Source organism: Schistocerca cancellata, unplaced genomic scaffold, assembly GCF_023864275.1.
Source record: "Schistocerca cancellata isolate TAMUIC-IGC-003103 unplaced genomic scaffold, iqSchCanc2.1 HiC_scaffold_53, whole genome shotgun sequence".
Lineage (NCBI taxonomy): Eukaryota > Metazoa > Arthropoda > Insecta > Orthoptera > Acrididae > Schistocerca > Schistocerca cancellata.
This window is the reverse complement of record NW_026046116.1, coordinates 1612-21164: the sequence shown is the minus strand read 5'-3', so window position 1 is coordinate 21164 and position 19553 is coordinate 1612. Positions and strand designations below refer to the sequence as shown.

General features: G+C 49.4%; 15 non-coding genes across 15 annotated transcripts; 7 read left to right on the top strand and 8 right to left on the bottom strand.

Moving 5' to 3' along the window:
* Positions 1–255: 255 nt before the first annotated feature.
* Trnav-uac (transfer RNA valine (anticodon UAC)) lies at positions 256–328 on the bottom strand. The gene has a single exon. It is a non-coding gene; the product is annotated as a tRNA-Val (tRNA).
* Positions 329–2281: 1953 nt separating this feature from the next.
* On the top strand, positions 2282–2353 carry Trnap-ugg (transfer RNA proline (anticodon UGG)). The gene has a single exon. It is a non-coding gene; the product is annotated as a tRNA-Pro (tRNA).
* A 604-nt stretch (positions 2354–2957) lies between these two features.
* Trnav-uac (transfer RNA valine (anticodon UAC)) lies at positions 2958–3030 on the bottom strand. Its single transcript has one exon. It is a non-coding gene; the product is annotated as a tRNA-Val (tRNA).
* A 1953-nt stretch (positions 3031–4983) lies between these two features.
* On the top strand, positions 4984–5055 carry Trnap-ugg (transfer RNA proline (anticodon UGG)). The gene has a single exon. It is a non-coding gene; the product is annotated as a tRNA-Pro (tRNA).
* A 604-nt stretch (positions 5056–5659) lies between these two features.
* Positions 5660–5732, bottom strand: Trnav-uac (transfer RNA valine (anticodon UAC)). Its single transcript has one exon. It is a non-coding gene; the product is annotated as a tRNA-Val (tRNA).
* Positions 5733–7684: 1952 nt separating this feature from the next.
* Positions 7685–7756, top strand: Trnap-ugg (transfer RNA proline (anticodon UGG)). Its single transcript has one exon. It is a non-coding gene; the product is annotated as a tRNA-Pro (tRNA).
* A 604-nt stretch (positions 7757–8360) lies between these two features.
* Positions 8361–8433, bottom strand: Trnav-uac (transfer RNA valine (anticodon UAC)). Its single transcript has one exon. It is a non-coding gene; the product is annotated as a tRNA-Val (tRNA).
* A 1952-nt stretch (positions 8434–10385) lies between these two features.
* Trnap-ugg (transfer RNA proline (anticodon UGG)) lies at positions 10386–10457 on the top strand. Its single transcript has one exon. It is a non-coding gene; the product is annotated as a tRNA-Pro (tRNA).
* Positions 10458–11061: 604 nt separating this feature from the next.
* Positions 11062–11134, bottom strand: Trnav-uac (transfer RNA valine (anticodon UAC)). Its single transcript has one exon. It is a non-coding gene; the product is annotated as a tRNA-Val (tRNA).
* Positions 11135–13086: 1952 nt separating this feature from the next.
* Positions 13087–13158, top strand: Trnap-ugg (transfer RNA proline (anticodon UGG)). The gene has a single exon. It is a non-coding gene; the product is annotated as a tRNA-Pro (tRNA).
* A 604-nt stretch (positions 13159–13762) lies between these two features.
* Trnav-uac (transfer RNA valine (anticodon UAC)) lies at positions 13763–13835 on the bottom strand. The gene has a single exon. It is a non-coding gene; the product is annotated as a tRNA-Val (tRNA).
* Positions 13836–15788: 1953 nt separating this feature from the next.
* Trnap-ugg (transfer RNA proline (anticodon UGG)) lies at positions 15789–15860 on the top strand. The gene has a single exon. It is a non-coding gene; the product is annotated as a tRNA-Pro (tRNA).
* Positions 15861–16464: 604 nt separating this feature from the next.
* Positions 16465–16536, bottom strand: Trnav-uac (transfer RNA valine (anticodon UAC)). The gene has a single exon. It is a non-coding gene; the product is annotated as a tRNA-Val (tRNA).
* Positions 16537–18487: 1951 nt separating this feature from the next.
* On the top strand, positions 18488–18559 carry Trnap-ugg (transfer RNA proline (anticodon UGG)). Its single transcript has one exon. It is a non-coding gene; the product is annotated as a tRNA-Pro (tRNA).
* A 604-nt stretch (positions 18560–19163) lies between these two features.
* On the bottom strand, positions 19164–19236 carry Trnav-uac (transfer RNA valine (anticodon UAC)). The gene has a single exon. It is a non-coding gene; the product is annotated as a tRNA-Val (tRNA).
* Between the last annotated feature and the right edge of the window lie 317 nt (positions 19237–19553).

Sequence of the window (19553 nt, the reverse complement as noted above, 5' to 3'; positions counted from 1 at the left end):
GCGAGTAGGGTGAGCTCAGGAAAGCCAGTAGCAAGCGCACTTGAAGTAGCCCTGAAGAACCGGATTATAAATTTTGCCAGCCATAATGGAGCTAGGGGCGTTCTCAGTTACCAAATACCGGTGCAATAAGAGAGCAACAGTATTTGACAGTAAAATGACGCCCTATCCGTCTAGCATACGGCATTGCTTGTCTCTGCATACGCGGACGTGAGGTCATCTCGGAAATGAAATCCGAAATATAGATTAAAATTGTTGTGTTCCCGTCCGGGATCGAACCGGGGACCTTCTGCGTGTAAAGCAGACGTGATAACCGCTACACCACGGAAACGACGGTTCGTTTCGTGTACCACCCGGAGACTCGTAATAGCAACAGTTTTTCTTCTGTGTTAGCAAGGGCATCGGCTACGAGCTCCCTCCGATTCGTGAAGTTCCTATAGTAAAAGACGTCGATGAAAACAATCCAACCGCGACAGACAGGGAGAACGCTGGGTGAGCTGCAGCCCTACAGGGTGAGACCATCAAAGGTGGCGTCATTCACATGCAGTGCGTTTTCGGAACGGACAGGCTCGTTGGTCTAGCGGTATGATTCCCGCTTCGGGTGCAGGAGGTACAGGGTTCAAATCCCGGACGAGCTCTTGCGTTTTGTACAACGGTGTGGTAACAAATCGCATGGCGGCGGCTGTTTCGCGCATTTCCAGGCCTCCAAGTCAGCGCTAAAATCCGACAACCAGTTCTGAAACAGTTTCATGTTTCATTTGAGCCATGTGCACCCTGCTGGTGGAACGTTTGAAGTTGATTTAAATGGTCACAGCAGAGATCGTAGCAAGTGTCTTGCTGAGTGCGACGAAAACGGGTTTCCGCCCGCAATCGAACCGGGGACCTTCTGCGTGTTAGGCACGGCGCCTGGGCTCGGCGGCAGCTGCTGCTCTTTCTTTCCTTACGAGATACCGTCGATTCGCGCAGTCGTTATTGCAAAAGATGTCACCAAAGGCAATCGCTTCGTTAGCGGCACGGTGCCTGGGCTCGGCGGCAGCTCTACATGGAGGCACCAGCAGCCCCGCCAGGCCGCCGCCGGCACCGGCGCGCCGCAGCGCAAGAAGTCGGCGCCCGCCCTGCAATGCCCCCTGTCGTTGCATATTCCACCCGCCTTATATCCTCCCCATGTCTGACTCACTACCCTAAATGACACTGCAGTCGACGTGCTTATTACTATCGCTTTTCGAAGAACCAAGGCGCAGTATTCTAGTGTCGAACCGGTATTGCAAATTTGGTTTAAGCAAAAATTTATTGTGTGGTCGAGCGACACCCTCGACTCGCGCTTCCTACATGATCGCTTCTTGCGAGGAATAATTCCTAGCGCGCCGATGGCTTCAGAGTTGGTCTTCTCGAAGTTTTGCTTCCGCACTGCATTCCGCAATCTTTTCGTTATGAGCTTCGGTTTCCCGACTTTCTTGTGTTTAGTGCGTTTGGCTTCTCTTAACCCTTAGCCACCGCTCGCCGAAATTTCCACGCTGTCATATGTCGATCTGCAGAGCTCGATGAAGGCATCGCGGCCATTCCTGAGCTCATGGAACGGCCGAATCTGTAGTTGTTTCCAGATCTCTCCCACACAACAGCCTCCCAGTAGCTTGGATTACAGGAGTACGCCACTACTCCCAGCCGCTGATTCACGTTTGAAAGCAGAATGACATGAGCTACGCGCAGCTCCGTTTTTTTTTTTTTTTTTTTTTTTTGGTGTCTGACCTACTTTGAAAGACTTTGTAGTCGATTTACTTACTACTATCGCTGTTGGAAACCAGGTGATACCACACAGTATTCTAGAGACGATCAGGCAATGAAAATTTAGAATAAGTAAAACAGTATCAAAAGAAGTTGTGTGGTGGAGCAGCACATGCAATTTACGCTTCCTAGATAATCGTTACTGGATAGAATAATTCTTTTGTCTGCGGCGTCTTCAGTATCCGTCTTCTGTAAATTTTACTTGCAGTATATTGTGCAATCTTTTCGTTATGAGTTGGTGCTTGGTTTCCCGATGTTCTTTTGTTTAGTGCATTCGCCTTCTCTTAACCCTGAGAAACCACATACCGAAACTGAGGCACTGCCGGCTGTTCATAAGCAGTGTTCGATGAAGTTATTTCGCTTTTTATTCGTTGCCTTTAATATTCTTCTCATCAGTGGTGAGTGCTGCCTGCAGAAAGCGTTTATCTTGCGAATTCACGTAAAAGTTTGTGTTCCCTGTGAGGTCCACTACCTGGGATTAACTTGACTGCTCCAGGCAGGTGGCTCGTTGGTCTAGGGGTATGATTCCTGCTTTGGGTGCAGGAGGTCCCGGGTTCAAATCCCGGACGAGCCCTGCCATTTTGACCGTGCTGAAGAGTAGGTGGAACTCAGCCCCGGTTGCAGCTCCTCAATGAAGAGTAGACGCCTGTTATAGCACGTGGATATAACAAGAATGCGGCACCAGTAAAGTACGTAGGTGGAATTCGGTAGAAACGCAGACGGTAATTTTGCATGCAACGGAAAACAAGGTTGTCTTTGCGGAATATGTGCACCGTGAGTGGAGATTAAGCTTAATTGTGCGACAGTCTACCCTCATCTTACTAACGACGGCAACAACAAAGGGGTGGTGGCATGTAAGATTGAGAGTGGCCAAGAGTTTCTCATTATTAGTTAGCATCACACTTTGACAGAGCTGTGACAAGGCGAGTAGGGTGAGCTCAGGAAAGCCAGTAGCAAGCGCACTTGAAGTAGCCCTGAAGAACCGGATTATAAATTTTGCCAGCCATAATGGAGCTAGGGGCGTTCTCAGTTACCAAATACCGGTGCAATAAGAGAGCAACAGTATTTGACAGTAAAATGACGCCCTATCCGTCTAGCATACGGCATTGCTTGTCTCTGCATACGCGGACGTGAGGTCATCTCGGAAATGAAATCCGAAATATAGATTAAAATTGTTGTGTTCCCGTCCGGGATCGAACCGGGGACCTTCTGCGTGTAAAGCAGACGTGATAACCGCTACACCACGGAAACGACGGTTCGTTTCGTGTACCACCCGGAGACTCGTAATAGCAACAGTTTTTCTTCTGTGTTAGCAAGGGCATCGGCTACGAGCTCCCTCCGATTCGTGAAGTTCCTATAGTAAAAGACGTCGATGAAAACAATCCAACCGCGACAGACAGGGAGAACGCTGGGTGAGCTGCAGCCCTACAGGGTGAGACCATCAAAGGTGGCGTCATTCACATGCAGTGCGTTTTCGGAACGGACAGGCTCGTTGGTCTAGCGGTATGATTCCCGCTTCGGGTGCAGGAGGTACAGGGTTCAAATCCCGGACGAGCTCTTGCGTTTTGTACAACGGTGTGGTAACAAATCGCATGGCGGCGGCTGTTTCGCGCATTTCCAGGCCTCCAAGTCAGCGCTAAAATCCGACAACCAGTTCTGAAACAGTTTCATGTTTCATTTGAGCCATGTGCACCCTGCTGGTGGAACGTTTGAAGTTGATTTAAATGGTCACAGCAGAGATCGTAGCAAGTGTCTTGCTGAGTGCGACGAAAACGGGTTTCCGCCCGCAATCGAACCGGGGACCTTCTGCGTGTTAGGCACGGCGCCTGGGCTCGGCGGCAGCTGCTGCTCTTTCTTTCCTTACGAGATACCGTCGATTCGCGCAGTCGTTATTGCAAAAGATGTCACCAAAGGCAATCGCTTCGTTAGCGGCACGGTGCCTGGGCTCGGCGGCAGCTCTACATGGAGGCACCAGCAGCCCCGCCAGGCCGCCGCCGGCACCGGCGCGCCGCAGCGCAAGAAGTCGGCGCCCGCCCTGCAATGCCCCCTGTCGTTGCATATTCCACCCGCCTTATATCCTCCCCATGTCTGACTCACTACCCTAAATGACACTGCAGTCGACGTGCTTATTACTATCGCTTTTCGAAGAACCAAGGCGCAGTATTCTAGTGTCGAACCGGTATTGCAAATTTGGTTTAAGCAAAAATTTATTGTGTGGTCGAGCGACACCCTCGACTCGCGCTTCCTACATGATCGCTTCTTGCGAGGAATAATTCCTAGCGCGCCGATGGCTTCAGAGTTGGTCTTCTCGAAGTTTTGCTTCCGCACTGCATTCCGCAATCTTTTCGTTATGAGCTTCGGTTTCCCGACTTTCTTGTGTTTAGTGCGTTTGGCTTCTCTTAACCCTTAGCCACCGCTCGCCGAAATTTCCACGCTGTCATATGTCGATCTGCAGAGCTCGATGAAGGCATCGCGGCCATTCCTGAGCTCATGGAACGGCCGAATCTGTAGTTGTTTCCAGATCTCTCCCACACAACAGCCTCCCAGTAGCTTGGATTACAGGAGTACGCCACTACTCCCAGCCGCTGATTCACGTTTGAAAGCAGAATGACATGAGCTACGCGCAGCTCCGTTTTTTTTTTTTTTTTTTTTTTTTGGTGTCTGACCTACTTTGAAAGACTTTGTAGTCGATTTACTTACTACTATCGCTGTTGGAAACCAGGTGATACCACACAGTATTCTAGAGACGATCAGGCAATGAAAATTTAGAATAAGTAAAACAGTATCAAAAGAAGTTGTGTGGTGGAGCAGCACATGCAATTTACGCTTCCTAGATAATCGTTACTGGATAGAATAATTCTTTTGTCTGCGGCGTCTTCAGTATCCGTCTTCTGTAAATTTTACTTGCAGTATATTGTGCAATCTTTTCGTTATGAGTTGGTGCTTGGTTTCCCGATGTTCTTTTGTTTAGTGCATTCGCCTTCTCTTAACCCTGAGAAACCACATACCGAAACTGAGGCACTGCCGGCTGTTCATAAGCAGTGTTCGATGAAGTTATTTCGCTTTTTATTCGTTGCCTTTAATATTCTTCTCATCAGTGGTGAGTGCTGCCTGCAGAAAGCGTTTATCTTGCGAATTCACGTAAAAGTTTGTGTTCCCTGTGAGGTCCACTACCTGGGATTAACTTGACTGCTCCAGGCAGGTGGCTCGTTGGTCTAGGGGTATGATTCCTGCTTTGGGTGCAGGAGGTCCCGGGTTCAAATCCCGGACGAGCCCTGCCATTTTGACCGTGCTGAAGAGTAGGTGGAACTCAGCCCCGGTTGCAGCTCCTCAATGAAGAGTAGACGCCTGTTATAGCACGTGGATATAACAAGAATGCGGCACCAGTAAAGTACGTAGGTGGAATTCGGTAGAAACGCAGACGGTAATTTTGCATGCAACGGAAAACAAGGTTGTCTTTGCGGAATATGTGCACCGTGAGTGGAGATTAAGCTTAATTGTGCGACAGTCTACCCTCATCTTACTAACGACGGCAACAACAAAGGGGTGGTGGCATGTAAGATTGAGAGTGGCCAAGAGTTTCTCATTATTAGTTAGCATCACACTTTGACAGAGCTGTGACAAGGCGAGTAGGGTGAGCTCAGGAAAGCCAGTAGCAAGCGCACTTGAAGTAGCCCTGAAGAACCGGATTATAAATTTTGCCAGCCATAATGGAGCTAGGGGCGTTCTCAGTTACCAAATACCGGTGCAATAAGAGAGCAACAGTATTTGACAGTAAAATGACGCCCTATCCGTCTAGCATACGGCATTGCTTGTCTCTGCATACGCGGACGTGAGGTCATCTCGGAAATGAAATCCGAAATATAGATTAAAATTGTTGTGTTCCCGTCCGGGATCGAACCGGGGACCTTCTGCGTGTAAAGCAGACGTGATAACCGCTACACCACGGAAACGACGGTTCGTTTCGTGTACCACCCGGAGACTCGTAATAGCAACAGTTTTTCTTCTGTGTTAGCAAGGGCATCGGCTACGAGCTCCCTCCGATTCGTGAAGTTCCTATAGTAAAAGACGTCGATGAAAACAATCCAACCGCGACAGACAGGGAGAACGCTGGGTGAGCTGCAGCCCTACAGGGTGAGACCATCAAAGGTGGCGTCATTCACATGCAGTGCGTTTTCGGAACGGACAGGCTCGTTGGTCTAGCGGTATGATTCCCGCTTCGGGTGCAGGAGGTACAGGGTTCAAATCCCGGACGAGCTCTTGCGTTTTGTACAACGGTGTGGTAACAAATCGCATGGCGGCGGCTGTTTCGCGCATTTCCAGGCCTCCAAGTCAGCGCTAAAATCCGACAACCAGTTCTGAAACAGTTTCATGTTTCATTTGAGCCATGTGCACCCTGCTGGTGGAACGTTTGAAGTTGATTTAAATGGTCACAGCAGAGATCGTAGCAAGTGTCTTGCTGAGTGCGACGAAAACGGGTTTCCGCCCGCAATCGAACCGGGGACCTTCTGCGTGTTAGGCACGGCGCCTGGGCTCGGCGGCAGCTGCTGCTCTTTCTTTCCTTACGAGATACCGTCGATTCGCGCAGTCGTTATTGCAAAAGATGTCACCAAAGGCAATCGCTTCGTTAGCGGCACGGTGCCTGGGCTCGGCGGCAGCTCTACATGGAGGCACCAGCAGCCCAGCCAGGCCGCCGCCGGCACCGGCGCGCCGCAGCGCAAGAAGTCGGCGCCCGCCCTGCAATGCCCCCTGTCGTTGCATATTCCACCCGCCTTATATCCTCCCCATGTCTGACTCACTACCCTAAATGACACTGCAGTCGACGTGCTTATTACTATCGCTTTTCGAAGAACCAAGGCGCAGTATTCTAGTGTCGAACCGGTATTGCAAATTTGGTTTAAGCAAAAATTTATTGTGTGGTCGAGCGACACCCTCGACTCGCGCTTCCTACATGATCGCTTCTTGCGAGGAATAATTCCTAGCGCGCCGATGGCTTCAGAGTTGGTCTTCTCGAAGTTTTGCTTCCGCACTGCATTCCGCAATCTTTTCGTTATGAGCTTCGGTTTCCCGACTTTCTTGTGTTTAGTGCGTTTGGCTTCTCTTAACCCTTAGCCACCGCTCGCCGAAATTTCCACGCTGTCATATGTCGATCTGCAGAGCTCGATGAAGGCATCGCGGCCATTCCTGAGCTCATGGAACGGCCGAATCTGTAGTTGTTTCCAGATCTCTCCCACACAACAGCCTCCCAGTAGCTTGGATTACAGGAGTACGCCACTACTCCCAGCCGCTGATTCACGTTTGAAAGCAGAATGACATGAGCTACGCGCAGCTCCGTTTTTTTTTTTTTTTTTTTTTTTGGTGTCTGACCTACTTTGAAAGACTTTGTAGTCGATTTACTTACTACTATCGCTGTTGGAAACCAGGTGATACCACACAGTATTCTAGAGACGATCAGGCAATGAAAATTTAGAATAAGTAAAACAGTATCAAAAGAAGTTGTGTGGTGGAGCAGCACATGCAATTTACGCTTCCTAGATAATCGTTACTGGATAGAATAATTCTTTTGTCTGCGGCGTCTTCAGTATCCGTCTTCTGTAAATTTTACTTGCAGTATATTGTGCAATCTTTTCGTTATGAGTTGGTGCTTGGTTTCCCGATGTTCTTTTGTTTAGTGCATTCGCCTTCTCTTAACCCTGAGAAACCACATACCGAAACTGAGGCACTGCCGGCTGTTCATAAGCAGTGTTCGATGAAGTTATTTCGCTTTTTATTCGTTGCCTTTAATATTCTTCTCATCAGTGGTGAGTGCTGCCTGCAGAAAGCGTTTATCTTGCGAATTCACGTAAAAGTTTGTGTTCCCTGTGAGGTCCACTACCTGGGATTAACTTGACTGCTCCAGGCAGGTGGCTCGTTGGTCTAGGGGTATGATTCCTGCTTTGGGTGCAGGAGGTCCCGGGTTCAAATCCCGGACGAGCCCTGCCATTTTGACCGTGCTGAAGAGTAGGTGGAACTCAGCCCCGGTTGCAGCTCCTCAATGAAGAGTAGACGCCTGTTATAGCACGTGGATATAACAAGAATGCGGCACCAGTAAAGTACGTAGGTGGAATTCGGTAGAAACGCAGACGGTAATTTTGCATGCAACGGAAAACAAGGTTGTCTTTGCGGAATATGTGCACCGTGAGTGGAGATTAAGCTTAATTGTGCGACAGTCTACCCTCATCTTACTAACGACGGCAACAACAAAGGGGTGGTGGCATGTAAGATTGAGAGTGGCCAAGAGTTTCTCATTATTAGTTAGCATCACACTTTGACAGAGCTGTGACAAGGCGAGTAGGGTGAGCTCAGGAAAGCCAGTAGCAAGCGCACTTGAAGTAGCCCTGAAGAACCGGATTATAAATTTTGCCAGCCATAATGGAGCTAGGGGCGTTCTCAGTTACCAAATACCGGTGCAATAAGAGAGCAACAGTATTTGACAGTAAAATGACGCCCTATCCGTCTAGCATACGGCATTGCTTGTCTCTGCATACGCGGACGTGAGGTCATCTCGGAAATGAAATCCGAAATATAGATTAAAATTGTTGTGTTCCCGTCCGGGATCGAACCGGGGACCTTCTGCGTGTAAAGCAGACGTGATAACCGCTACACCACGGAAACGACGGTTCGTTTCGTGTACCACCCGGAGACTCGTAATAGCAACAGTTTTTCTTCTGTGTTAGCAAGGGCATCGGCTACGAGCTCCCTCCGATTCGTGAAGTTCCTATAGTAAAAGACGTCGATGAAAACAATCCAACCGCGACAGACAGGGAGAACGCTGGGTGAGCTGCAGCCCTACAGGGTGAGACCATCAAAGGTGGCGTCATTCACATGCAGTGCGTTTTCGGAACGGACAGGCTCGTTGGTCTAGCGGTATGATTCCCGCTTCGGGTGCAGGAGGTACAGGGTTCAAATCCCGGACGAGCTCTTGCGTTTTGTACAACGGTGTGGTAACAAATCGCATGGCGGCGGCTGTTTCGCGCATTTCCAGGCCTCCAAGTCAGCGCTAAAATCCGACAACCAGTTCTGAAACAGTTTCATGTTTCATTTGAGCCATGTGCACCCTGCTGGTGGAACGTTTGAAGTTGATTTAAATGGTCACAGCAGAGATCGTAGCAAGTGTCTTGCTGAGTGCGACGAAAACGGGTTTCCGCCCGCAATCGAACCGGGGACCTTCTGCGTGTTAGGCACGGCGCCTGGGCTCGGCGGCAGCTGCTGCTCTTTCTTTCCTTACGAGATACCGTCGATTCGCGCAGTCGTTATTGCAAAAGATGTCACCAAAGGCAATCGCTTCGTTAGCGGCACGGTGCCTGGGCTCGGCGGCAGCTCTACATGGAGGCACCAGCAGCCCAGCCAGGCCGCCGCCGGCACCGGCGCGCCGCAGCGCAAGAAGTCGGCGCCCGCCCTGCAATGCCCCCTGTCGTTGCATATTCCACCCGCCTTATATCCTCCCCATGTCTGACTCACTACCCTAAATGACACTGCAGTCGACGTGCTTATTACTATCGCTTTTCGAAGAACCAAGGCGCAGTATTCTAGTGTCGAACCGGTATTGCAAATTTGGTTTAAGCAAAAATTTATTGTGTGGTCGAGCGACACCCTCGACTCGCGCTTCCTACATGATCGCTTCTTGCGAGGAATAATTCCTAGCGCGCCGATGGCTTCAGAGTTGGTCTTCTCGAAGTTTTGCTTCCGCACTGCATTCCGCAATCTTTTCGTTATGAGCTTCGGTTTCCCGACTTTCTTGTGTTTAGTGCGTTTGGCTTCTCTTAACCCTTAGCCACCGCTCGCCGAAATTTCCACGCTGTCATATGTCGATCTGCAGAGCTCGATGAAGGCATCGCGGCCATTCCTGAGCTCATGGAACGGCCGAATCTGTAGTTGTTTCCAGATCTCTCCCACACAACAGCCTCCCAGTAGCTTGGATTACAGGAGTACGCCACTACTCCCAGCCGCTGATTCACGTTTGAAAGCAGAATGACATGAGCTACGCGCAGCTCCGTTTTTTTTTTTTTTTTTTTTTTTGGTGTCTGACCTACTTTGAAAGACTTTGTAGTCGATTTACTTACTACTATCGCTGTTGGAAACCAGGTGATACCACACAGTATTCTAGAGACGATCAGGCAATGAAAATTTAGAATAAGTAAAACAGTATCAAAAGAAGTTGTGTGGTGGAGCAGCACATGCAATTTACGCTTCCTAGATAATCGTTACTGGATAGAATAATTCTTTTGTCTGCGGCGTCTTCAGTATCCGTCTTCTGTAAATTTTACTTGCAGTATATTGTGCAATCTTTTCGTTATGAGTTGGTGCTTGGTTTCCCGATGTTCTTTTGTTTAGTGCATTCGCCTTCTCTTAACCCTGAGAAACCACATACCGAAACTGAGGCACTGCCGGCTGTTCATAAGCAGTGTTCGATGAAGTTATTTCGCTTTTTATTCGTTGCCTTTAATATTCTTCTCATCAGTGGTGAGTGCTGCCTGCAGAAAGCGTTTATCTTGCGAATTCACGTAAAAGTTTGTGTTCCCTGTGAGGTCCACTACCTGGGATTAACTTGACTGCTCCAGGCAGGTGGCTCGTTGGTCTAGGGGTATGATTCCTGCTTTGGGTGCAGGAGGTCCCGGGTTCAAATCCCGGACGAGCCCTGCCATTTTGACCGTGCTGAAGAGTAGGTGGAACTCAGCCCCGGTTGCAGCTCCTCAATGAAGAGTAGACGCCTGTTATAGCACGTGGATATAACAAGAATGCGGCACCAGTAAAGTACGTAGGTGGAATTCGGTAGAAACGCAGACGGTAATTTTGCATGCAACGGAAAACAAGGTTGTCTTTGCGGAATATGTGCACCGTGAGTGGAGATTAAGCTTAATTGTGCGACAGTCTACCCTCATCTTACTAACGACGGCAACAACAAAGGGGTGGTGGCATGTAAGATTGAGAGTGGCCAAGAGTTTCTCATTATTAGTTAGCATCACACTTTGACAGAGCTGTGACAAGGCGAGTAGGGTGAGCTCAGGAAAGCCAGTAGCAAGCGCACTTGAAGTAGCCCTGAAGAACCGGATTATAAATTTTGCCAGCCATAATGGAGCTAGGGGCGTTCTCAGTTACCAAATACCGGTGCAATAAGAGAGCAACAGTATTTGACAGTAAAATGACGCCCTATCCGTCTAGCATACGGCATTGCTTGTCTCTGCATACGCGGACGTGAGGTCATCTCGGAAATGAAATCCGAAATATAGATTAAAATTGTTGTGTTCCCGTCCGGGATCGAACCGGGGACCTTCTGCGTGTAAAGCAGACGTGATAACCGCTACACCACGGAAACGACGGTTCGTTTCGTGTACCACCCGGAGACTCGTAATAGCAACAGTTTTTCTTCTGTGTTAGCAAGGGCATCGGCTACGAGCTCCCTCCGATTCGTGAAGTTCCTATAGTAAAAGACGTCGATGAAAACAATCCAACCGCGACAGACAGGGAGAACGCTGGGTGAGCTGCAGCCCTACAGGGTGAGACCATCAAAGGTGGCGTCATTCACATGCAGTGCGTTTTCGGAACGGACAGGCTCGTTGGTCTAGCGGTATGATTCCCGCTTCGGGTGCAGGAGGTACAGGGTTCAAATCCCGGACGAGCTCTTGCGTTTTGTACAACGGTGTGGTAACAAATCGCATGGCGGCGGCTGTTTCGCGCATTTCCAGGCCTCCAAGTCAGCGCTAAAATCCGACAACCAGTTCTGAAACAGTTTCATGTTTCATTTGAGCCATGTGCACCCTGCTGGTGGAACGTTTGAAGTTGATTTAAATGGTCACAGCAGAGATCGTAGCAAGTGTCTTGCTGAGTGCGACGAAAACGGGTTTCCGCCCGCAATCGAACCGGGGACCTTCTGCGTGTTAGGCACGGCGCCTGGGCTCGGCGGCAGCTGCTGCTCTTTCTTTCCTTACGAGATACCGTCGATTCGCGCAGTCGTTATTGCAAAAGATGTCACCAAAGGCAATCGCTTCGTTAGCGGCACGGTGCCTGGGCTCGGCGGCAGCTCTACATGGAGGCACCAGCAGCCCAGCCAGGCCGCCGCCGGCACCGGCGCGCCGCAGCGCAAGAAGTCGGCGCCCGCCCTGCAATGCCCCCTGTCGTTGCATATTCCACCCGCCTTATATCCTCCCCATGTCTGACTCACTACCCTAAATGACACTGCAGTCGACGTGCTTATTACTATCGCTTTTCGAAGAACCAAGGCGCAGTATTCTAGTGTCGAACCGGTATTGCAAATTTGGTTTAAGCAAAAATTTATTGTGTGGTCGAGCGACACCCTCGACTCGCGCTTCCTACATGATCGCTTCTTGCGAGGAATAATTCCTAGCGCGCCGATGGCTTCAGAGTTGGTCTTCTCGAAGTTTTGCTTCCGCACTGCATTCCGCAATCTTTTCGTTATGAGCTTCGGTTTCCCGACTTTCTTGTGTTTAGTGCGTTTGGCTTCTCTTAACCCTTAGCCACCGCTCGCCGAAATTTCCACGCTGTCATATGTCGATCTGCAGAGCTCGATGAAGGCATCGCGGCCATTCCTGAGCTCATGGAACGGCCGAATCTGTAGTTGTTTCCAGATCTCTCCCACACAACAGCCTCCCAGTAGCTTGGATTACAGGAGTACGCCACTACTCCCAGCCGCTGATTCACGTTTGAAAGCAGAATGACATGAGCTACGCGCAGCTCCGTTTTTTTTTTTTTTTTTTTTTTTGGTGTCTGACCTACTTTGAAAGACTTTGTAGTCGATTTACTTACTACTATCGCTGTTGGAAACCAGGTGATACCACACAGTATTCTAGAGACGATCAGGCAATGAAAATTTAGAATAAGTAAAACAGTATCAAAAGAAGTTGTGTGGTGGAGCAGCACATGCAATTTACGCTTCCTAGATAATCGTTACTGGATAGAATAATTCTTTTGTCTGCGGCGTCTTCAGTATCCGTCTTCTGTAAATTTTACTTGCAGTATATTGTGCAATCTTTTCGTTATGAGTTGGTGCTTGGTTTCCCGATGTTCTTTTGTTTAGTGCATTCGCCTTCTCTTAACCCTGAGAAACCACATACCGAAACTGAGGCACTGCCGGCTGTTCATAAGCAGTGTTCGATGAAGTTATTTCGCTTTTTATTCGTTGCCTTTAATATTCTTCTCATCAGTGGTGAGTGCTGCCTGCAGAAAGCGTTTATCTTGCGAATTCACGTAAAAGTTTGTGTTCCCTGTGAGGTCCACTACCTGGGATTAACTTGACTGCTCCAGGCAGGTGGCTCGTTGGTCTAGGGGTATGATTCCTGCTTTGGGTGCAGGAGGTCCCGGGTTCAAATCCCGGACGAGCCCTGCCATTTTGACCGTGCTGAAGAGTAGGTGGAACTCAGCCCCGGTTGCAGCTCCTCAATGAAGAGTAGACGCCTGTTATAGCACGTGGATATAACAAGAATGCGGCACCAGTAAAGTACGTAGGTGGAATTCGGTAGAAACGCAGACGGTAATTTTGCATGCAACGGAAAACAAGGTTGTCTTTGCGGAATATGTGCACCGTGAGTGGAGATTAAGCTTAATTGTGCGACAGTCTACCCTCATCTTACTAACGACGGCAACAACAAAGGGGTGGTGGCATGTAAGATTGAGAGTGGCCAAGAGTTTCTCATTATTAGTTAGCATCACACTTTGACAGAGCTGTGACAAGGCGAGTAGGGTGAGCTCAGGAAAGCCAGTAGCAAGCGCACTTGAAGTAGCCCTGAAGAACCGGATTATAAATTTTGCCAGCCATAATGGAGCTAGGGGCGTTCTCAGTTACCAAATACCGGTGCAATAAGAGAGCAACAGTATTTGACAGTAAAATGACGCCCTATCCGTCTAGCATACGGCATTGCTTGTCTCTGCATACGCGGACGTGAGGTCATCTCGGAAATGAAATCCGAAATATAGATTAAAATTGTTGTGTTCCCGTCCGGGATCGAACCGGGGACCTTCTGCGTGTAAAGCAGACGTGATAACCGCTACACCACGGAAACGACGGTTCGTTTCGTGTACCACCCGGAGACTCGTAATAGCAACAGTTTTTCTTCTGTGTTAGCAAGGGCATCGGCTACGAGCTCCCTCCGATTCGTGAAGTTCCTATAGTAAAAGACGTCGATGAAAACAATCCAACCGCGACAGACAGGGAGAACGCTGGGTGAGCTGCAGCCCTACAGGGTGAGACCATCAAAGGTGGCGTCATTCACATGCAGTGCGTTTTCGGAACGGACAGGCTCGTTGGTCTAGCGGTATGATTCCCGCTTCGGGTGCAGGAGGTACAGGGTTCAAATCCCGGACGAGCTCTTGCGTTTTGTACAACGGTGTGGTAACAAATCGCATGGCGGCGGCTGTTTCGCGCATTTCCAGGCCTCCAAGTCAGCGCTAAAATCCGACAACCAGTTCTGAAACAGTTTCATGTTTCATTTGAGCCATGTGCACCCTGCTGGTGGAACGTTTGAAGTTGATTTAAATGGTCACAGCAGAGATCGTAGCAAGTGTCTTGCTGAGTGCGACGAAAACGGGTTTCCGCCCGCAATCGAACCGGGGACCTTCTGCGTGTTAGGCACGGCGCCTGGGCTCGGCGGCAGCTGCTGCTCTTTTCTTTCCTTACGAGATACCGTCGATTCGCGCAGTCGTTATTGCAAAAGATGTCACCAAAGGCAATCGCTTCGTTAGCGGCACGGTGCCTGGGCTCGGCGGCAGCTCTACATGGAGGCACCAGCAGCCCAGCCAGGCCGCCGCCGGCACCGGCGCGCCGCAGCGCAAGAAGTCGGCGCCCGCCCTGCAATGCCCCCTGTCGTTGCATATTCCACCCGCCTTATATCCTCCCCATGTCTGACTCACTACCCTAAATGACACTGCAGTCGACGTGCTTATTACTATCGCTTTTCGAAGAACCAAGGCGCAGTATTCTAGTGTCGAACCGGTATTGCAAATTTGGTTTAAGCAAAAATTTATTGTGTGGTCGAGCGACACCCTCGACTCGCGCTTCCTACATGATCGCTTCTTGCGAGGAATAATTCCTAGCGCGCCGATGGCTTCAGAGTTGGTCTTCTCGAAGTTTTGCTTCCGCACTGCATTCCGCAATCTTTTCGTTATGAGCTTCGGTTTCCCGACTTTCTTGTGTTTAGTGCGTTTGGCTTCTCTTAACCCTTAGCCACCGCTCGCCGAAATTTCCACGCTGTCATATGTCGATCTGCAGAGCTCGATGAAGGCATCGCGGCCATTCCTGAGCTCATGGAACGGCCGAATCTGTAGTTGTTTCCAGATCTCTCCCACACAACAGCCTCCCAGTAGCTTGGATTACAGGAGTACGCCACTACTCCCAGCCGCTGATTCACGTTTGAAAGCAGAATGACATGAGCTACGCGCAGCTCCGTTTTTTTTTTTTTTTTTTTTTTTGGTGTCTGACCTACTTTGAAAGACTTTGTAGTCGATTTACTTACTACTATCGCTGTTGGAAACCAGGTGATACCACACAGTATTCTAGAGACGATCAGGCAATGAAAATTTAGAATAAGTAAAACAGTATCAAAAGAAGTTGTGTGGTGGAGCAGCACATGCAATTTACGCTTCCTAGATAATCGTTACTGGATAGAATAATTCTTTTGTCTGCGGCGTCTTCAGTATCCGTCTTCTGTAAATTTTACTTGCAGTATATTGTGCAATCTTTTCGTTATGAGTTGGTGCTTGGTTTCCCGATGTTCTTTTGTTTAGTGCATTCGCCTTCTCTTAACCCTGAGAAACCACATACCGAAACTGAGGCACTGCCGGCTGTTCATAAGCAGTGTTCGATGAAGTTATTTCGCTTTTTATTCGTTGCCTTTAATATTCTTCTCATCAGTGGTGAGTGCTGCCTGCAGAAAGCGTTTATCTTGCGAATTCACGTAAAAGTTTGTGTTCCCTGTGAGGTCCACTACCTGGGATTAACTTGACTGCTCCAGGCAGGTGGCTCGTTGGTCTAGGGGTATGATTCCTGCTTTGGGTGCAGGAGGTCCCGGGTTCAAATCCCGGACGAGCCCTGCCATTTTGACCGTGCTGAAGAGTAGGTGGAACTCAGCCCCGGTTGCAGCTCCTCAATGAAGAGTAGACGCCTGTTATAGCACGTGGATATAACAAGAATGCGGCACCAGTAAAGTACGTAGGTGGAATTCGGTAGAAACGCAGACGGTAATTTTGCATGCAACGGAAAACAAGGTTGTCTTTGCGGAATATGTGCACCGTGAGTGGAGATTAAGCTTAATTGTGCGACAGTCTACCCTCATCTTACTAACGACGGCAACAACAAAGGGGTGGTGGCATGTAAGATTGAGAGTGGCCAAGAGTTTCTCATTATTAGTTAGCATCACACTTTGACAGAGCTGTGACAAGGCGAGTAGGGTGAGCTCAGGAAAGCCAGTAGCAAGCGCACTTGAAGTAGCCCTGAAGAACCGGATTATAAATTTTGCCAGCCATAATGGAGCTAGGGGCGTTCTCAGTTACCAAATACCGGTGCAATAAGAGAGCAACAGTATTTGACAGTAAAATGACGCCCTATCCGTCTAGCATACGGCATTGCTTGTCTCTGCATACGCGGACGTGAGGTCATCTCGGAAATGAAATCCGAAATATAGATTAAAATTGTTGTGTTCCCGTCGGGATCGAACCGGGGACCTTCTGCGTGTAAAGCAGACGTGATAACCGCTACACCACGGAAACGACGGTTCGTTTCGTGTACCACCCGGAGACTCGTAATAGCAACAGTTTTTCTTCTGTGTTAGCAAGGGCATCGGCTACGAGCTCCCTCCGATTCGTGAAGTTCCTATAGTAAAAGACGTCGATGAAAACAATCCAACCGCGACAGACAGGGAGAACGCTGGGTGAGCTGCAGCCCTACAGGGTGAGACCATCAAAGGTGGCGTCATTCACATGCAGTGCGTTTTCGGAACGGACAGGCTCGTTGGTCTAGCGGTATGATTCCCGCTTCGGGTGCAGGAGGTACAGGGTTCAAATCCCGGACGAGCTCTTGCGTTTTGTACAACGGTGTGGTAACAAATCGCATGGCGGCGGCTGTTTCGCGCATTTCCAGGCCTCCAAGTCAGCGCTAAAATCCGACAACCAGTTCTGAAACAGTTTCATGTTTCATTTGAGCCATGTGCACCCTGCTGGTGGAACGTTTGAAGTTGATTTAAATGGTCACAGCAGAGATCGTAGCAAGTGTCTTGCTGAGTGCGACGAAAACGGGTTTCCGCCCGCAATCGAACCGGGGACCTTCTGCGTGTTAGGCACGGCGCCTGGGCTCGGCGGCAGCTGCTGCTCTTTCTTTCCTTACGAGATACCGTCGATTCGCGCAGTCGTTATTGCAAAAGATGTCACCAAAGGCAATCGCTTCGTTAGCGGCACGGTGCCTGGGCTCGGCGGCAGCTCTACATGGAGGCACCAGCAGCCCAGCCAGGCCGCCGCCGGCACCGGCGCGCCGCAGCGCAAGAAGTCGGCGCCCGCCCTGCAATGCCCCCTGTCGTTGCATATTCCACCCGCCTTATATCCTCCCCATGTCTGACTCACTACCCTAAATGACACTGCAGTCGACGTGCTTATTACTATCGCTTTTCGAAGAACCAAGGCGCAGTATTCTAGTGTCGAACCGGTATTGCAAATTTGGTTTAAGCAAAAATTTATTGTGTGGTCGAGCGACACCCTCGACTCGCGCTTCCTACATGATCGCTTCTTGCGAGGAATAATTCCTAGCGCGCCGATGGCTTCAGAGTTGGTCTTCTCGAAGTTTTGCTTCCGCACTGCATTCCGCAATCTTTTCGTTATGAGCTTCGGTTTCCCGACTTTCTTGTGTTTAGTGCGTTTGGCTTCTCTTAACCCTTAGCCACCGCTCGCCGAAATTTCCACGCTGTCATATGTCGATCTGCAGAGCTCGATGAAGGCATCGCGGCCATTCCTGAGCTCATGGAACGGCCGAATCTGTAGTTGTTTCCAGATCTCTCCCACACAACAGCCTCCCAGTAGCTTGGATTACAGGAGTACGCCACTACTCCCAGCCGCTGATTCACGTTTGAAAGCAGAATGACATGAGCTACGCGCAGCTCCGTTTTTTTTTTTTTTTTTTTTTTGGTGTCTGACCTACTTTGAAAGACTTTGTAGTCGATTTACTTACTACTATCGCTGTTGGAAACCAGGTGATACCACACAGTATTCTAGAGACGATCAGGCAATGAAAATTTAGAATAAGTAAAACAGTATCAAAAGAAGTTGTGTGGTGGAGCAGCACATGCAATTTACGCTTCCTAGATAATCGTTACTGGATAGAATAATTCTTTTGTCTGCGGCGTCTTCAGTATCCGTCTTCTGTAAATTTTACTTGCAGTATATTGTGCAATCTTTTCGTTATGAGTTGGTGCTTGGTTTCCCGATGTTCTTTTGTTTAGTGCATTCGCCTTCTCTTAACCCTGAGAAACCACATACCGAAACTGAGGCACTGCCGGCTGTTCATAAGCAGTGTTCGATGAAGTTATTTCGCTTTTTATTCGTTGCCTTTAATATTCTTCTCATCAGTGGTGAGTGCTGCCTGCAGAAAGCGTTTATCTTGCGAATTCACGTAAAAGTTTGTGTTCCCTGTGAGGTCCACTACCTGGGATTAACTTGACTGCTCCAGGCAGGTGGCTCGTTGGTCTAGGGGTATGATTCCTGCTTTGGGTGCAGGAGGTCCCGGGTTCAAATCCCGGACGAGCCCTGCCATTTTGACCGTGCTGAAGAGTAGGTGGAACTCAGCCCCGGTTGCAGCTCCTCAATGAAGAGTAGACGCCTGTTATAGCACGTGGATATAACAAGAATGCGGCACCAGTAAAGTACGTAGGTGGAATTCGGTAGAAACGCAGACGGTAATTTTGCATGCAACGGAAAACAAGGTTGTCTTTGCGGAATATGTGCACCGTGAGTGGAGATTAAGCTTAATTGTGCGACAGTCTACCCTCATCTTACTAACGACGGCAACAACAAAGGGGTGGTGGCATGTAAGATTGAGAGTGGCCAAGAGTTTCTCATTATTAGTTAGCATCACACTTTGACAGAGCTGTGACAAGGCGAGTAGGGTGAGCTCAGGAAAGCCAGTAGCAAGCGCACTTGAAGTAGCCCTGAAGAACCGGATTATAAATTTTGCCAGCCATAATGGAGCTAGGGGCGTTCTCAGTTACCAAATACCGGTGCAATAAGAGAGCAACAGTATTTGACAGTAAAATGACGCCCTATCCGTCTAGCATACGGCATTGCTTGTCTCTGCATACGCGGACGTGAGGTCATCTCGGAAATGAAATCCGAAATATAGATTAAAATTGTTGTGTTCCCGTCCGGGATCGAACCGGGGACCTTCTGCGTGTAAAGCAGACGTGATAACCGCTACACCACGGAAACGACGGTTCGTTTCGTGTACCACCCGGAGACTCGTAATAGCAACAGTTTTTCTTCTGTGTTAGCAAGGGCATCGGCTACGAGCTCCCTCCGATTCGTGAAGTTCCTATAGTAAAAGACGTCGATGAAAACAATCCAACCGCGACAGACAGGGAGAACGCTGGGTGAGCTGCAGCCCTACAGGGTGAGACCATCAAAGGTGGCGTCATTCACATGCAGTGCGTTTTCGGAACGGACAGGCTCGTTGGTCTAGCGGTATGATTCCCGCTTCGGGTGCAGGAGGTACAGGGTTCAAATCCCGGACGAGCTCTTGCGTTTTG